Here is a 15,413-nt window from a genome sequence, read left to right as displayed (position 1 = left end):
AACATTTACTAAGCAATTAGGGTGTGCCAAAAACTCTTCTAAGCGCTTCATCTATGTTCAATTACTTAACCTTCACAACAATCCAAAGGGTAGTAGGTACTATTTTTAATGGTAGAAGGAAGAGACTAGGCATGTAGGATTTTTAAAAAATCTATACCATAGTTCACAGCTCATAAGTGATAGGGCCGTGACTCAGACCCAGAAACATGGGCTTCAAAGCCTCTTTCTCTGCACCGCTGTGCTATTCTCCTCCTTTGTTCCATGGCACCTGCCCTTACATCTCCATCCCTCCTCACAGACATCTTCAGATGAGCTTTCCAGGGATTCATTCTCACGGTAGTTAGAGTTATCCAACTCACCCTTACCGTTTACTCCAGACTTCAAAGCACTCCATCACCTCAGCTGTCTTCATTTCTTACTGCTGCCTTCAAAAAAATTACCACAAATTTGGTGGCTTAAAGTAACATAAATTTATTATCTTATAATTCTGAAGTCCAGCATGGTCTCTCTGGGCTTTAGGAGGCTCCAAGGAAAATTCATTTCCTTGCCCTTTCTAGCATCTAGAGGCTCTCCACATTCCTTGCCTCATGGTCCTTTCTCCATCTTCCAAACCAGCAGGGGTGGTTGTGTCCTCACACCGCATTATTCCGACCTCTGCTTCGTCGTCCCCGCCCCCTTCCCTGGCTCCTCCTCCTCTCTCCATCTTCCACGTTTAATTAAATTAATCATATATCCCACCTGGACAATCCCGGCTCTTCTCCCTGTTTTAACGTCAGCTGTTCAGCAACCTTAATTCCATCTACAACTTTCATCTCCCTTTATCAGGGAATCTAACATATTAACAGATTATAGGGATTAGGATGTGGATAGGTTTAGGGTCCATTATTCTGCCTACCACAACGGCTCCTTTAAAAGTTAGCAAAGCAATCAGAGCGATAAAATTTACACTAATATGGAAAAAAAAAAGTCTTTTATTTAAACAAGTAAAAAATAAAATCGCTGATCTGTTGAATTACCAATCAAGGGAATGAGCGAAATAATGAGAACATTTGGTGCAGTGGTTCTTCCCAGCGGGTATTTCCGTGACCCACATCTTGGATGCCCGGTGATCTCTCAGCTGCCGGCATATTCCTCAGGCCTCCTCCCTCCCCACCCTCTGCATCGGTGAAAAGATCCAAGACTGTTACCACAAGTCATCTGTTCGGAGTCCCATTTCCTTGGCACACGTACTATATAATAAATTCATTCATTAAATCTCAGTCTCTAGATCTCTGTCGCTTGCCAACTCGGGGACCTGTAGGAAGTTATTCAATAGAAGACTTAGTGAAATGGCCTGTTAGGGAGATTAAGTAAGAAAAGAATGAGAAAAACTTCTAACAAAAGACGCGGCCATTAGTGAGCAGTCAGTAGTTGCAGAGCACAGTCGTATCACAGCAGGGAAAGCGTAGGTACCCGGTAGTGCTTGCGTGAAATACGCTCTCAGGTGAGTCCTGAGGACGCACGACCGCCTTGTGCAGGGCTCTGAAGCCACTCCGTAGCCCGGGCGGCTTCCAGGCGCCTCTGCGGAAGGCGTGCCCGCTGGAGGGTGTTGACGCCAAGTAGGCAGATTTCAAGGCCTGCCGCAATTTGTAAATATCTGCTTTGTATATAATGCTTCGCATTTAAGGGCATAAAAGTATCTGCAACTTTAAAAACAAAGATCGGAAACCACTGTTCTGTCTGAAAGGAAAGAATTGGGGGGGGGGGAGGAGTGCCGGGCTTGGGGAGAGAGTTCCTGGAGGCCACTCCTCCGGATCTGACCATATGGGCCGCTGCCTGCTCCGTTCTCCTTGGGGTCAGGCTGAGCTTGTGCGAGAGGGAGCAGGTCTGAGAATCTGCTTCGGAGCGAGGATGTTGGTGCCTCCCGCCTGTCAGAGGGAGACTGCTGGCGGTGACCCAACCGGAGAGAATCACACTGTAAAGGTTAGCTCTCCTTTGCCTTCTTGAAGAAAAAGAGAATCATCCGAAACTGGGAAGAAGCAATGTTTTACATTTGAAATGTTTCCCAACTGGCATTCTGTAGCTCATTTTTGGGAATAACTGTCTTTTCCATCCTCATTTGATAATTACTTCCTTTGCAAACGTCCAACGATTTTTTTTTCATACGTGGAAGATTGTGCATGAGTGATAGAGCCTAAAATAATTCTTGCTGTTCTCTCATAGCACACGCTCTTTTGATATTTTTAGCATATTGTCGTTGACAAATGAATGCTAATCCTTGGCTTCCTTTTGCTCTTTCCCCCTCTTTCAGGTCCTTAAAGAGAAGCTACCTGATCAAAGATCGGATAGTCACGAATTCGAAACCGTGCTTCAGAATCCCAGCACATAGTAAAAGGAAAAGGCCACATTGATAATTATAGCTGTGAAGAATCTGTGAACACGTGATGTATAAATTCTTTACCAAGGCGACTCGACACCTTCTTTCTCTGGGGCTGAATCCCACTGCTCCCGTGCTCTTTACACGCACAGACCTTCCATTCACTGCAGTGGGAATTCTCAGTGTGTAAAGGGAGAGGTTTTCCAGTCTGCAGGCTGAACTAGTACAAGAAGAATCAAGTCCATGACTTTCCAGATAAATCACCAGGCCACGATGACGTGAGTCTTTGGTCTATAGCTTTTCCAGAGATTAACAAATCCCTCATTAGGCTATAGTTCAAACTGCATCAGTTCAAGGTTGTTACGACTTAAAAGAAACCTAAGCATTGCCCGCATTGCCCGGTACCTTGACCTCGTCCACATCCATATTGCTGAACTGTCTGAATTAGAATTCCAGTTAATTGCAAATTCAACCTTTATTCCCCTCTTGAAAATGGCAAGTTATACTATTTATACTCTGTTCGGGTTCTAGAAGCAGTTGGCTTTTTATTTTGTTTCCATGAATTTAATATGGAGTGGGCCAGTTTTCACTCAACTTTTGGTTTGCTAGAGGCAAGGATAGAGAACTCTAGTAGGGTATTTTTTTTTAATTTAAGTATTGCTTGTATCTATGATTATGAATTCTAACAGAATATAATGTATATTTATTCCACAAAATATATATTATCAGAGTGTATTTGCTACAAACTGAGGTCTTTTCTTACCAAATGTTATGAATCTGGTAAGAGAACACTAACAAAGGACCTAACTTTTGGTTAAGTTTTATACTTTGTGATTCATAAACTCTGGAGAAATCTAAATTCTTTCTACCTACACCAATATGTCGTTATAGAAATTTATTTACTATTTTAAAGCTTAGGGCTTTACAAAGTTCAATTACGATATGTGTTCAAATATATACAAATATATATGTCACAGAAAGTTTAAATTAGTTTCCCCAAAGATAAACTGGATATTTTTGGCAATCTAAGACCAGAAGTATTATTCCTTTTAAAATTAGGCAGATGTAAACCAGGATATAATATTGTGAATGAAGAGAAGCTGTTCCTTCTAGAGGGAAAAGATGCCTAATTCATTACACATACTCATGTGGGAAAATAGACAAAGAGATATCTTTCAGAAAGTATCACTTGCTGGAAAATGACCTGTTGAGAGCCCCCTATACAGATCATCACTTTGACTTATGATAACTCTAAGTGCATAAGTCTGACTTTACTCATTGGGATGAATAGGAAGCAATAATCATTTGGGCATTTAAATAACTGAGGCACAAAAATGTACCTGAAGAAAGAATAAATGCTCAGTTGAAACATTCTAGATAAGGCATTAAAACTGAGGCAAATATTTGAATATTCCCTTTTCTCAAATGCAGAGATTGATTCCCCAGCATAAATAAAGTTTACATTTCAGATAGTCCCACAAATTAGAAATTGATGAAGTTCAGTTCAAGAGCTATTTCTTGAAAACAAAATAAAACAAGTCAGAACTACCCAGCACATTTTATTTTGCCCTGTCAGGGGGCGTTATTGTCAATACCAAGTTCTGCCTACTCTTCACAGTACATCATCCAACAGAGAACAAAGAGGGAAGAAACTAGGAGGTACACCAATTCCAACAACCATCCTGAAAACATATCATTTTTTTTACTGGAGAAAACTGGGCGGGGGCGGGGGGTGGGCAAAGGTGTGGACCCTGAATGTTATGTAAGATAGGTTTACAGAAGAGCTAAGCATGACTAAAGGGAGTGAATGGAGACTCCGTGTATTACTCAGTTTGAAATAGTTCTCATTTTTATAAGAAAAATTTAATAAAACATATATTTTAGTTATCATTTAACAAAGAAATATTAAAGCTATTCAGGCGATGCCACAGATTCTCATAAAGGGAAATCATTGCACCCTTGTAATGAGAAAATGGTCATTTCAACACATTTCAATGCCTTGTATAAATTTGGAGCTTACGGTATGTTTTCATTTAGCCATAACTGTATGGTTGATATGAAATTATATGTTTTCACATCGATATAAATATTGTCACGGTGTTATGGAAGCAGCTATCAAATGAGCAGATACCTTACATTTGTGTTTTCTAGATATCTTTGTATGTTATGCTTCATTTGCATAATGTTAAATGCTAATAAATGTATGCCAAGTCCTTTGTCAAAGTGACGGGGCAATCCATCACACCTAAGGCATCCAAAGACCGATTACAGGTCACAGTGGTTACATACAAATGACCAAATGGCCAGGTTTTTGTTTTTGTTTTTTTGTTGTTTTATTGTTTTTTTTTTTCAGTAAAATCTGGTTATTGAAATATAACCCCCCCACTAAAGTTTTATCAACAGTTTCTGTCCCTAAGACTTCGAGATGCCCTTTTGTGGTTAAGTTTCACCCAAACCAGAAGGAAAGGGGAAAACATTACCATGTTCTTTATCATTAATGATCACAGTAGAGCCACTAACGTGTCCAAAATCATATTAGAGACATATCAGTTTGCTCTTCCGTGAATGTCACTCTTGAATATCATAAAGAAATTAGATATTCAAAGTTAGGGGGGAAGCTGGTATGACTGTTCCTCGGTGATCCTGGTGAATTTGAGTTCTTTCCCTTAGGTTGGTGGCCAGATTTTGCTAAACTCTTTCCTGCTGTGATTTTGAAGGCCAGTACACAGAGTATAGTTTAGTGAAAGAATACCTGAACCTATCCATTTGGGGCATTTACATTTTGATTCTGTTGCCATTTTAAATAGAAGATCCGAGGGGAGATAATGAGCTTAAATTACAATTGACTTTGGAAAGAGTAACAGACTTTTGGGCTCCCTCAATCATGTAATCAATAGGGAATTCTCTCCTTCTGTGAACTACCACTATCTTTTAAGACAATGCTAAAATCTAAATGTAAAATCTAGCTTTCAGGGGCTTTTTAAGAATTCAAGGCTGTCTCTGAAGAACTTGGCTAGAGATGGATTACATCAATTTACAAATGCAGTTCTCAACCGTGACAAATCAAACTGATGGGATCTCAGTTCGTTTTACTCAGCTGTGCCTTTAGGACTCCAAGACGTTGGGATATTTTGTCTACATTATCTTAAACATCTATAGATATTTGTGAATGTGTGAATAATGCCTGAATGTCTCCTCTTTTAGCTAGTTTGTATTTCTTATACAGACATTTAATAAGACCAGCTTTCGATACCGTTGTGAAGTAGAAATCAATGCGCCGCGGAAGATTTAGGGAAGCCAGCTTTAGGCAGTATCTCCCCAAACACGGGGCCGTCCTACCCAGCGCGGCCCACTCTGGATCATAAACTCCACGAGGGAAAGGTCTGCGAGGGCTTTGTGGGTCTGCCAGATCTCTGACATCCGGTGTAGAGCCTGGCACACAATAGGCGCTCAGTTGGTATTTGTTGAATGAATGAACGATTGGATGTAGGTGGATAGGCAAATAAATCAGTTTTGCCTTCAGATAATCTGAAAAATTTCACCAGCGTACAGTAATTGGCACTGTAATTTCTGAATTTCATAGAACCAGAATTGACTCTCTTCATAAATAAATACTTTTCAGATAGATGAATTTGGACTCAATTACTTTAAAAGCTTCAAGGATTTGAGGCCATTTAGATAAGGGATAGTGTTTGAGGATTAAGAATTTTTAACAATGAAGAAAGCTCAACATTTCTAGTTCTTTATGAAAGCTCCCTGAGTCATTTTGCAAAGGCGATTAAAACATAGAACTCCATTTATGAGTTTTATAAAATATTCTGTTTCAATTTTTAAAAAAGGAAGAAAAGTCATCACATCAAGCACAGGATTAATATCACCTTTAATATTTACTGATAACTTCTCTCTAAGGAGTTCATAGTAATTGGGGACACATCTCTGAATCTTCTGTTTTCAAAAGATCACTCTTTTCCTATTTGATTTCTAGAATGTACCTGAGCTAAAGATGGATCACATAGCTACTAAGCCTTTTCCATGTATTTATTCACTTGACAGATATTTACTGTGCACCGAGTACATGCTAGGTTCTAGAAATACAGTGGCAAACAAGACAGACATAGTGCTCTCCCAGGGCTTACTGTGAGGAACTCCTCAACACTTACTCTGGCGAGAGCTACAGTTAACTGTCCATCAGCTCCCTCTTCACAGCCGACAGAAGAAACAAAATCCCTCACTCGTGGAAATCATGAAAGACCCCCTGCTCAGATTTTATGTGAGCTTGCTTTTCTAAACGCATCACTCAGAAATAAGTTTATCCACACACCATAGTTCGATCGCAGCAAGGTAGGTGAGTAGTCATTCATTCATAACACTTACTTAGCTCTTACCAGGTTCTACTGTGCTTGGTACTTTCCATAGACTGTAATATTGAATCCCTTCAACAATGTAGTAGGTTCCGTTTTATAGACAAGAAAACTGAAGCACAGATATGTGACTTGTACAGGTCACACAGTGAGAAGATGAAATGGGGATCTGAAACCATGCAGGGTAACACAAGAGTTCATGTGTCTAACCATTATCTGTGGTTTGGCGACACCATTACATTAAACAAATGAGTCATTAAATGAGTCGCTGTATATAAAAGTACTTTGAAGTTGTAAAGTAGTATACAGAAGGATAACAGTGAAGTGTTAAGGCCAACAGTACATCAGTGGCAGAAGCAGACTGAGAATTCAGTCTTACATTACAGCTTACTCGTGAAGAACACTTCAAGCCAGGGACATGGATAAAGTACAGATTCCGAAAAACTTTGACATGTGATAAATATGTCAAAGACTTTTCAGAATTACGTGTTAGCCACTGTGTCTATTTGGTGCTACAAGAAACAAACAAAATCCCTTGCTGTAAGGGCTTCTAATAAATACACAGTGTGAAGCTCAACCAAGGATATTTCACATTTCCAGGGACAGATCGGGCAATAGTACTATTTTCTCACCATTGCATGTGATTGCGTCTTTCCAATTGTTTTCTTTATTTTTCTGAAAGAGCTGCAAAATTGTGCAGTGGTTCAACCTGACCAAAGTGGTATTATGCTGCTGGGAAGTAAAAGTATTAGACACCAGACTGGAAGTATTGTCTTCATTATCAAATGATTTTTAAGTTCATTTAAAACATGGATTAGGGGCATCCGGGTGGCCCAGTCGATTAAGCGTCTGACTCTTGGTTTCTGCTCAGGTCATGATCTCTGTGCCCACTGTGGAGTCTGCTTGAGATTCTCCCCCTCTCTCCCTCTCTCAAATAAATAAATAAATAAATCTTTAAAAAATAATAAAACATGGATATAGAAAGATTTTTAGATGCTGAAGGTACCTGAATGTTTGGATGCCAAGTTCCTTGTACTTTTTCATTCCAAACCATACAGTGCGGTCATACTATTGAAGGGGTTGGTTCTAAAGCCGATATGAAAGGCAGAAATTGAGATTGGCCTAATGTTAGAACCACAGTCAGGTGGATGCGACCACATTTCCAGAGGCTAACAGGACCTGACACCTCCTGTGGGAATAACAGACTCCTGCTTCCATCTTGCTCACTCACAGAGAAGAATCCTACACATGATTTACATGTGTTCTCACTCTGCCCCTCCCCATGATGCAGCTTAGGTGCTGGTTCCTGTTGGTGGCAGCAAGGAGTCTTCTCAAGAAAACTTTTTGTTTTGTCTTTATTTTTCCCCAGTACTGAGTAATTAGCCCCTTCAACATAATTAACATTTTAGGAAGTTTAGCTTCACACATAATACACCAGTGGGGAGATTCAAATACTCTATATCCAAAATCAAACTGGTTAACATCGCTCTACTTCCCTCCTCCCTTTTGTCCCCTTTATTTCTACTGATAATTATACTACGCTCTGTACAAATATTGTCATCTTTCTCACTTCTCATTTACATCAAGTCTTAGATTCTTTAGGTTTCACCTTGGCGAAGTCTCTTGAAACTATCTTCTTTTACCCATTCTCACTATTCCTACACATGCATAGAACCTTAGTATTTTTTAGCAGGGCTGTCATGAGCTTTTAACTGTTTTCATAATTAATATACCTCCCCAATTTTCCCTATATGTCAATGCTAGATAACTGCCCCCCCCCCGAAGCTATTCCTTTGCTCAAAATCCTCTGATGGGTCCTCTATCACACCCCTGCCCCCCCACACACAAAGTCAGATTCTTAGTCATGAACCAAAACACTAGTATGGTGTTAGGGAAGGAGGACATTAGAGTGCCCTCCCATCCACAAGTGCAAAATATAGAACATGAAACATGATAATATTGAAATCTGGTGCATGGACTGTGAAATAGAAGTCATGAGTTTCATGAGACTGAAAAAATTACAAGTTCTTTTTCAAGGTGAAATTAAATACAAAGAAAGACTAGCAGTGTTCTATAGCAAAGATATCAAGATTCCATCAGATTATGACCCATAAATTCCAAAGTATTTGCTTGAAGTGGGGGGGGGTGTGCTTGTGTGTGTATGTGTGTGTGTGTGTGTGTAGAGATGGGCTACCATGCTAACATTAGGAAGAGGTATATGCTGAGATGTGTATTTCCCTACTATATAGCACTACATTTTTAGCCATCTTGCTGTATCTCGTGGTCCATGTTGACCACTATTCCTGGAAAGTGTCCCTAACTTTCCTTCCCCTGAACTTTCGATTATTTCTGAGATGCCTCTTTCCTTCCTCTATCTATACTTGCAAAAATTGCTCAGATTTTTAAGGCTTATTTCAAATGGTCCCTCTTCCAGGAAGCTTTTTCTTTATTCTCCAAGTCTGATGTTATCTACCCCATCACCAAACTCCATTGTGGCATTTGTACCATTCTTTGTCTCTTTTCTTAGCTTCTCTTATAGTATAACTGTTTGTGCCTTTATCATCCTAATTTGCCCTGTAGTTAGTATTACATATGGAATGGGTGCTTAATATTTCTTAAGAGGATTTACCTTTCACTTGTCAACTTCACAGAATGGCTGGATTATTTTGGGGTCTATCTCAATAGCTCACCCATCAAATTCATCTGAGTTGAGAACTCAACACCAGACACTTTTAAAAGAGTAAAAATGCCAACTGCTGAGAATTTTTATTAAAAAGAAAAGAAAATGTAAAGATAATATTGTTAATTTTTATCACTTACTTCCTAGGTTTTTTTCTGATCTGATTTTTGTTCTCAGGATGAATATGAAGGTTGATGTAAATATTTTAGATATCACCACCACCACCCCCTCTACACACATACACACACATACAATGACTGTACTGATGGTTTATTCCCATATACTTATTTGGTTGCATATTAAATGGGAAAAAATGGTAAAAGGTAAAATTAGTTTTCAAGTCAGCAACCGAACAAACAAGATGGGCATCATATTCTGACTGGACTCCAGTCCTGTATTAATGTCCTAACTATTTCTGCTGTTCACTAGAACACAGGCCTAACTACTCATTAGTCTTCCTCTTTCCTGAGCCCCAAGCCACTACATCAGCCAAAGGGGGATTGGGACACTAAATATATTGTCTCTGCTATAGCTCATATAGGAAAACAAAAGTTATGGAAATAAAAAAACTTCTCCAGCCCTAGTCACACATTGTGTTCTTTTGTATGGCCAACACAGTTTTATCTGAGTATGGCATTTATATACCAAACATATTTAACATCTAGTTTAAACATGATATTCATTTATTTCTCCCCACAGGATAGAAAACACCGTATCTTACAGGAAAATTCCCACACAGAGACCAAAACCTGCACTCTTTTTAATTCTTTAAGTTAGAATGATTACAAACAGAACTCCCAAGAAATCTCTTACATGAACACAACATAGTTTCAAAGAGTTTAATTGCCACCGTCTAATAAACTTTCTGTGGGTGCTTGTCCATTAACTCTGTTATATCTAAACAGGTTATAAGAGTGGGATGCTGACTGGCAGCCACAGAAGAAGACCCAGAGAGGCTTTTTGGTGGATTTTTTTGTGTGTGGATTTTTGGTGACACAACTTCCCAGCATCTGGCCCTCAGGTTTGCAGATCTGGGCTCACTTGTTTTTCGAGGGAACTCAGGGACAGTCTCAGTTAATACCTGTTTTTTCAAAATAACTACTAAGAGTACTCCCTTTAACTCTTCGAAGTGCCCCAATTTAGACAACACATTATGTTGTCAACCAACTCAGAGGTGATAAAGTGCTGGGATGATGGTTCATATTAACCTTCTTCAATTCACAAGATGATTATAAGGATTCTTTCTTGTCACAAATAATCAGAATGCTTAAGTAAAAAAGTGAATTAGCCCCTAAAGCAGGCCAGAGCCAGAGTCTCAATGTTAATAGGTTTCTTACCTCTTTTTTCATTTCTTTCATGCCCCTTTCTCCCATCCTCAGTGATGCTTCTCTCTCCTCTTTGTTCATGGCCCTTTTTCTCCCCGGCAGTCAGTTCCTCTCCCTTATCTGTTCCTCTCCTAATCTGGTGTAGCACCAGACCTATATCCTTATAGCTCTTAATCTAAAAGAGAAACGAGACCCTTCCCTCAGAAACTGTATTGTAAGAGCGACTCTGAATGGCCCTGCTCGGCTCTCTTGGGTCAAATCACTATGGGGAAAAGTGGAATGAGTGGTTTGGTCTGGGTCACATCCTCGTGTCTACCGAGGGTTCACTTATTAGCTGTAGAGAAACTAATATGAGTTGCATGCAAATTGTTCTACTACCAGGCAAGCTAAGAGAAGAACTACAAAGGGGACACAATATAAAAATTAGGGTTCAATTACAGGAGAGAGAACACATTGTCTGAAGAAATTAGAAAAATCTTGGAAGAAGATGCCAGGTGAAATGGCTGTTAAAGGTGAAGTGGAATTTGACAGGTGTGGAAAGAGTCTAGAATAGCACTGAGATAGCCATTGACTGGAAGAGGAGTACTACCGCAAATCTTGGGCTTAAAACAGGAATCATTTGTTTAGTTCTTAATTCTGAAGCCCATCAGCTTAGGCTGGTCTCCGATAGACAGCTCTTCGGGGTGTGGCAGGCTGGGCTCCTCATGTGTCTGCCGTCAGTTGCCCATCAGCTAAGCAGCTTAGCTGACTAGGGGCGGCTGACTTCTAACTGAGGTGCCTCGGCAATCCTCCACTCCAGCAGGCTGGTTTGGGCCTGTTCTCTTGACAAAAGAAGGAACTGAAGAGAGGGCTGAAGTCCACAAAGAACGTGGCTCAGACTGATACAATGTCGCTTCCACCACATTCTGACTAAAACAGGTCACAAAGTCAACCCAGATTCAAGAATTGGGGAAAGAGCCCCTACCTCTTGATAGGAGAAGTTCAATGCAAAGGGGATGGATATAGAGAGGGACAGAAAATTGAGCCATTTTTCAGTCTGCAACAATGCTTTTATGAAAATAAGACGATTGAGAAAGCATCCTGGGTAGACAAAGTTGTAGTTAACAGCTGACATTTATTAAGTGCTTACTGTGTACCAGTCACTATTCTAAGAGTCCAATATACATTGACACATTTTAATTCATACAACATCTTTCATTTCAGAGAAATAGACCACCTGAATAAGGAAATCTAGATGTGACTTATTGTTAGAAATCTAGATGTAACCATAGTTGAGTCCAAGGCCAGGAAATCCCTGAACTCTGGGTCGTTGTCATAAGAAGTCAGATTACTCTGCATAATTGCTGCTTGGGTTCCCAGCTTCCCATGTAGAGTATAACAATGAATAGGATGACATATTAGGGTTCTCCAAAGAAACAGAAGCAATGGGAGATAGATAGATAGATGATAGATAGATGATAGATAGATAGATAGATAGATAGATAGATAGATAGATAGATATAGATAGGGATTTATTATAGGAATTGGCTCATGTTACTATGAAGGCTAGGAAGTCCCACAATCTGCCATCTGCCAAATGGAGAACCAGGAAAGCTGATGGTGTAATTCAATCTGAGTCTGAAGTCCTTGAGGCCTCCTGAGAGCCAGCACTGCCTGTGTCGGAGGGCAGAAGAAGATGGATGTCCCAGTTCCAGCAAGAGAGCAAATTCACACTTCCTCTGCCTTTTTGTTCTATTCGGGCCCTTAACGGATTGGGTACCATCCACCTGCAGTGCTGAGAGTGATCTTTACTCTGTCTGCGGATTCATATGCTAATCCCTTCCAGAAACATCCTCACAGACACTCCCAGAAATAATATTTTACCAGCTATCTGAACATCTCTGTCCCAGTCAGGACGGTACATAAAATTAACCATCACAGATGGTTTCAACCTCTTCCTCCCAAGAGAACGCAATCTACTGACGCAGATGTAATAGGATGTTGAGAGGATTTTTTTTTTCTATTGGCCAGAATTATGGTTAAGGCTTGAGGCTGAAATCTGAATTTACCAAACATTACCAGAATCTGAAGACAGCTTTAGACTTTCTAAGAGGTAGCAGAATCGGCCCCATTCATTTCAACCTCTACCCAATCACTAAATACAACAACAGTTGAGAGAGAGAGAGGGAGAGAGACAAAGAGACAGAGAAGTGTAGAGAATATAATTTTTTAGAGAGCAAATTTTCCATTTCTGTCTCCCCTCCCATCTAGCACAAGTCATGTGAGAGAGGAGAGCTTCAAGACAAACTCTCATAAAGATGTAGGGGTAACTATAAGAAAAAAATCACTGGACACTCACTCCCTTGCTGAACAATTGCTGAACTGTGGAAATATATCATAGCTGAGAGTGCTGAGAGGGTTCTTGGGAGAGCTTTGAGATGTGTCCCTTGGGGGTGGGGGTACACATGCACAAGGAGACCAAAGACAGGGAGCCTCCTCCAGGGCCTGGGTCAGCAAGGCTTGAAGGGAATGTGGTGCCTAGGAAGAAGATGGGGACAAATCTCTGCTTCCTTCCAATTCCCTGTGGCCCTCAGGGTATCTAGAAGAGGGTTTGCAGTAGTACCACTAGGTCTATGCGATGAAGTATGGAATTTAGAGGAGGGCTTGAATGAACTTGGGTGTTACATCAATGTCAAGTTGTTATACAAGCTTCTAAATGCTTATTCTCACTTATTTTGCCTCTCACCAGAAGTAAACCGTTCATGGGACTGAAAGGGTCCATGGACCACACTTTGGACATGAAAGGGAAGGGGTTTTGCCAGAATATGCCACTTTGGCTTGAGGATTATTTTGTGCTTGAGGCAATCAAGACCTAGCCGACTCAAGAAAAACTTTTACTCCTCCCTTAATTACCTAAAAGAATTTAGATATGGGGCCCAGAAAAAGAGCTATTATGAGATAAGTTTTTATCTAAAAGACCTATCTGTAAGGCAGGGCAAACATCCAATTACTAAACTAAACATCTGCTCTTCTTACGGTGCTGTGAATTACCCTCCGGCCCTTTGAAGGCCCCAATCCTATTCCTTAGTTCTGGATGGCATATAAGCCTCAATTGCCTGACTTGCCCTGGAGTCTCATATGTTTGGGGCTCCCATAAGGACTAAGTTAAATTTGTTTTTCTCCTGTTAGTCTGTCATGTGTCAATTTAATTATTAGAACAACCAAAGAATCTAGAAGGACAGAAAGTAAAAATTTTCCACCGCTACAAATAACACAGCTTATGTACACTCTGCAGAAGAGTTTTGGATCAAATATAAAGATTGCAGTTTTAAATAGAACCAAGATTTAATTTCAATAGGCAAAAGCAAACAGAAAGTTATGGAATCTGCCCAAGATACTGCCAAAAAAGGATTGCAAGGGAAAATTAAAAAAAAAATTGCTGAAAAAAATTGAAAAACAAACAATCATTTATACCATAGTATACAGAGTTTTTCAATAAATTCGTGAAGATATAATAATTCTCATGCTGCACCTAAACTTACTTTACCCTTTTGTGAGTGCTCCTATTTGAATGAAGTCCAGTCACAGCAATGGATCTGCTTCAAAACTGAACCAATCAGAGCAACAGTCCTGGGGATGCTGTTCTTTATAGTAAGAAATATTTGGTCTGTTCCTGGCACAAAGCTCCTAAAAACCCTTGGAACTTCCCGGGAAGAGAACAATAAAGGTGCCTTTTGTTATGTTAATTAACTGACTTTTAGAAAGTCCCTAGGTCTCCCTAGGATGTGGGCTGATTGCTGGTGGAGCCAACTACAGGATTAGAAGTTTGGAACCTTCAGACCTACCCCTACCCTCCCAGGAGGGAAGAGGAGCTGGAGATTGAGTTTAGTCACCAATGGCCAACCGTGTAACCGATCATGCTGATGTAATGAGGCCTCCATAAAAATCCTAAAAGGACAAGGTTCAGAGAGCTTCCCATTGGTGAACATAAGGAAGATTCAGAGACAGTGGTGTGCTCCAAGAGGGTGTGGAAACTCCATGCCCTTTCCCCACCCTTGCTCTATGCTTGCTGGTCCTGAGTTGTATCCTTTTATAATAAACCAGTAATCTAGTAAATAAAATGTTTCTCTGAGTTCTGTGAGCTGTGCTAGGAAATTAATGGAAACTGTGGTGGGGTCACTGGAACCTCCAGTCTCTAGCCAGTTGGTCAGAATACCAACTGCAGGGCACCTTACCCAGTGATGAGCAGGCAGGGTTTCCTGAGTCTAAAATGAAAACTTAGTATTCTTCCCTACCTCCTGCTCCATTTAGACGAATGCTTGGGTCAGGCCGGAGAGAAGCATATGAACCTCTCAGGCAAGAGTTTGCTTTCCCAGCGTGCTAAAGAAACTGCACAGGCCAATAGATCGAGGCCTGTTGTAGTTCTATGGGGAGAATTTTCAGAAATTCATATGTTCAGGAAAAAACCCAAGCTGTTGGATTCACAATTTTCATTTCAAATATACTTTCAGAGGGATCACACTCAACATAGCATCAAGAGATTTGCATTTCCTATTTCCTATTGGACAGAAATACACCACAGTATAAAGATGTCATTCTTATGCACACCTTGACTGGAAATACTGTACAAAGAAAGTCGAACGCATGCTCCTTTTCCCACAAAACACAGAGCTGCTATATATATATAAACTCAAGAGTCTTGGCTTACCTTT

At 40.2% G+C, this 15,413-nt stretch overlaps 1 protein-coding gene across 2 annotated transcripts in view; it reads left to right on the top strand.

The window, feature by feature from the left end:
- The window catches only part of LIN7A (lin-7 homolog A, crumbs cell polarity complex component), a 122,620-nt gene extending 114,973 nt beyond the window's left edge, over positions 1-7,647 (top strand). Inside the window, exon 7 of one of the 2 annotated variants that reach the window (XR_004620815.1) lies at positions 2,291-7,647. The gene's annotated coding sequence lies outside the window, so the exon portion shown is untranslated. The remainder of the gene's footprint in view (positions 1-2,290) is intronic. The other variant, XM_002916775.4, reaches the window with a different exon arrangement.
- The last annotated feature ends 7,766 nt before the right edge of the window (positions 7,648-15,413 follow it).

This window comes from Ailuropoda melanoleuca, chromosome 15, assembly GCF_002007445.2.
Source record: "Ailuropoda melanoleuca isolate Jingjing chromosome 15, ASM200744v2, whole genome shotgun sequence".
In the NCBI taxonomy this organism is placed as follows: Eukaryota; Metazoa; Chordata; class Mammalia; order Carnivora; family Ursidae; genus Ailuropoda; species Ailuropoda melanoleuca.
This window is presented reverse-complemented; position numbering and strand designations above follow the sequence as displayed.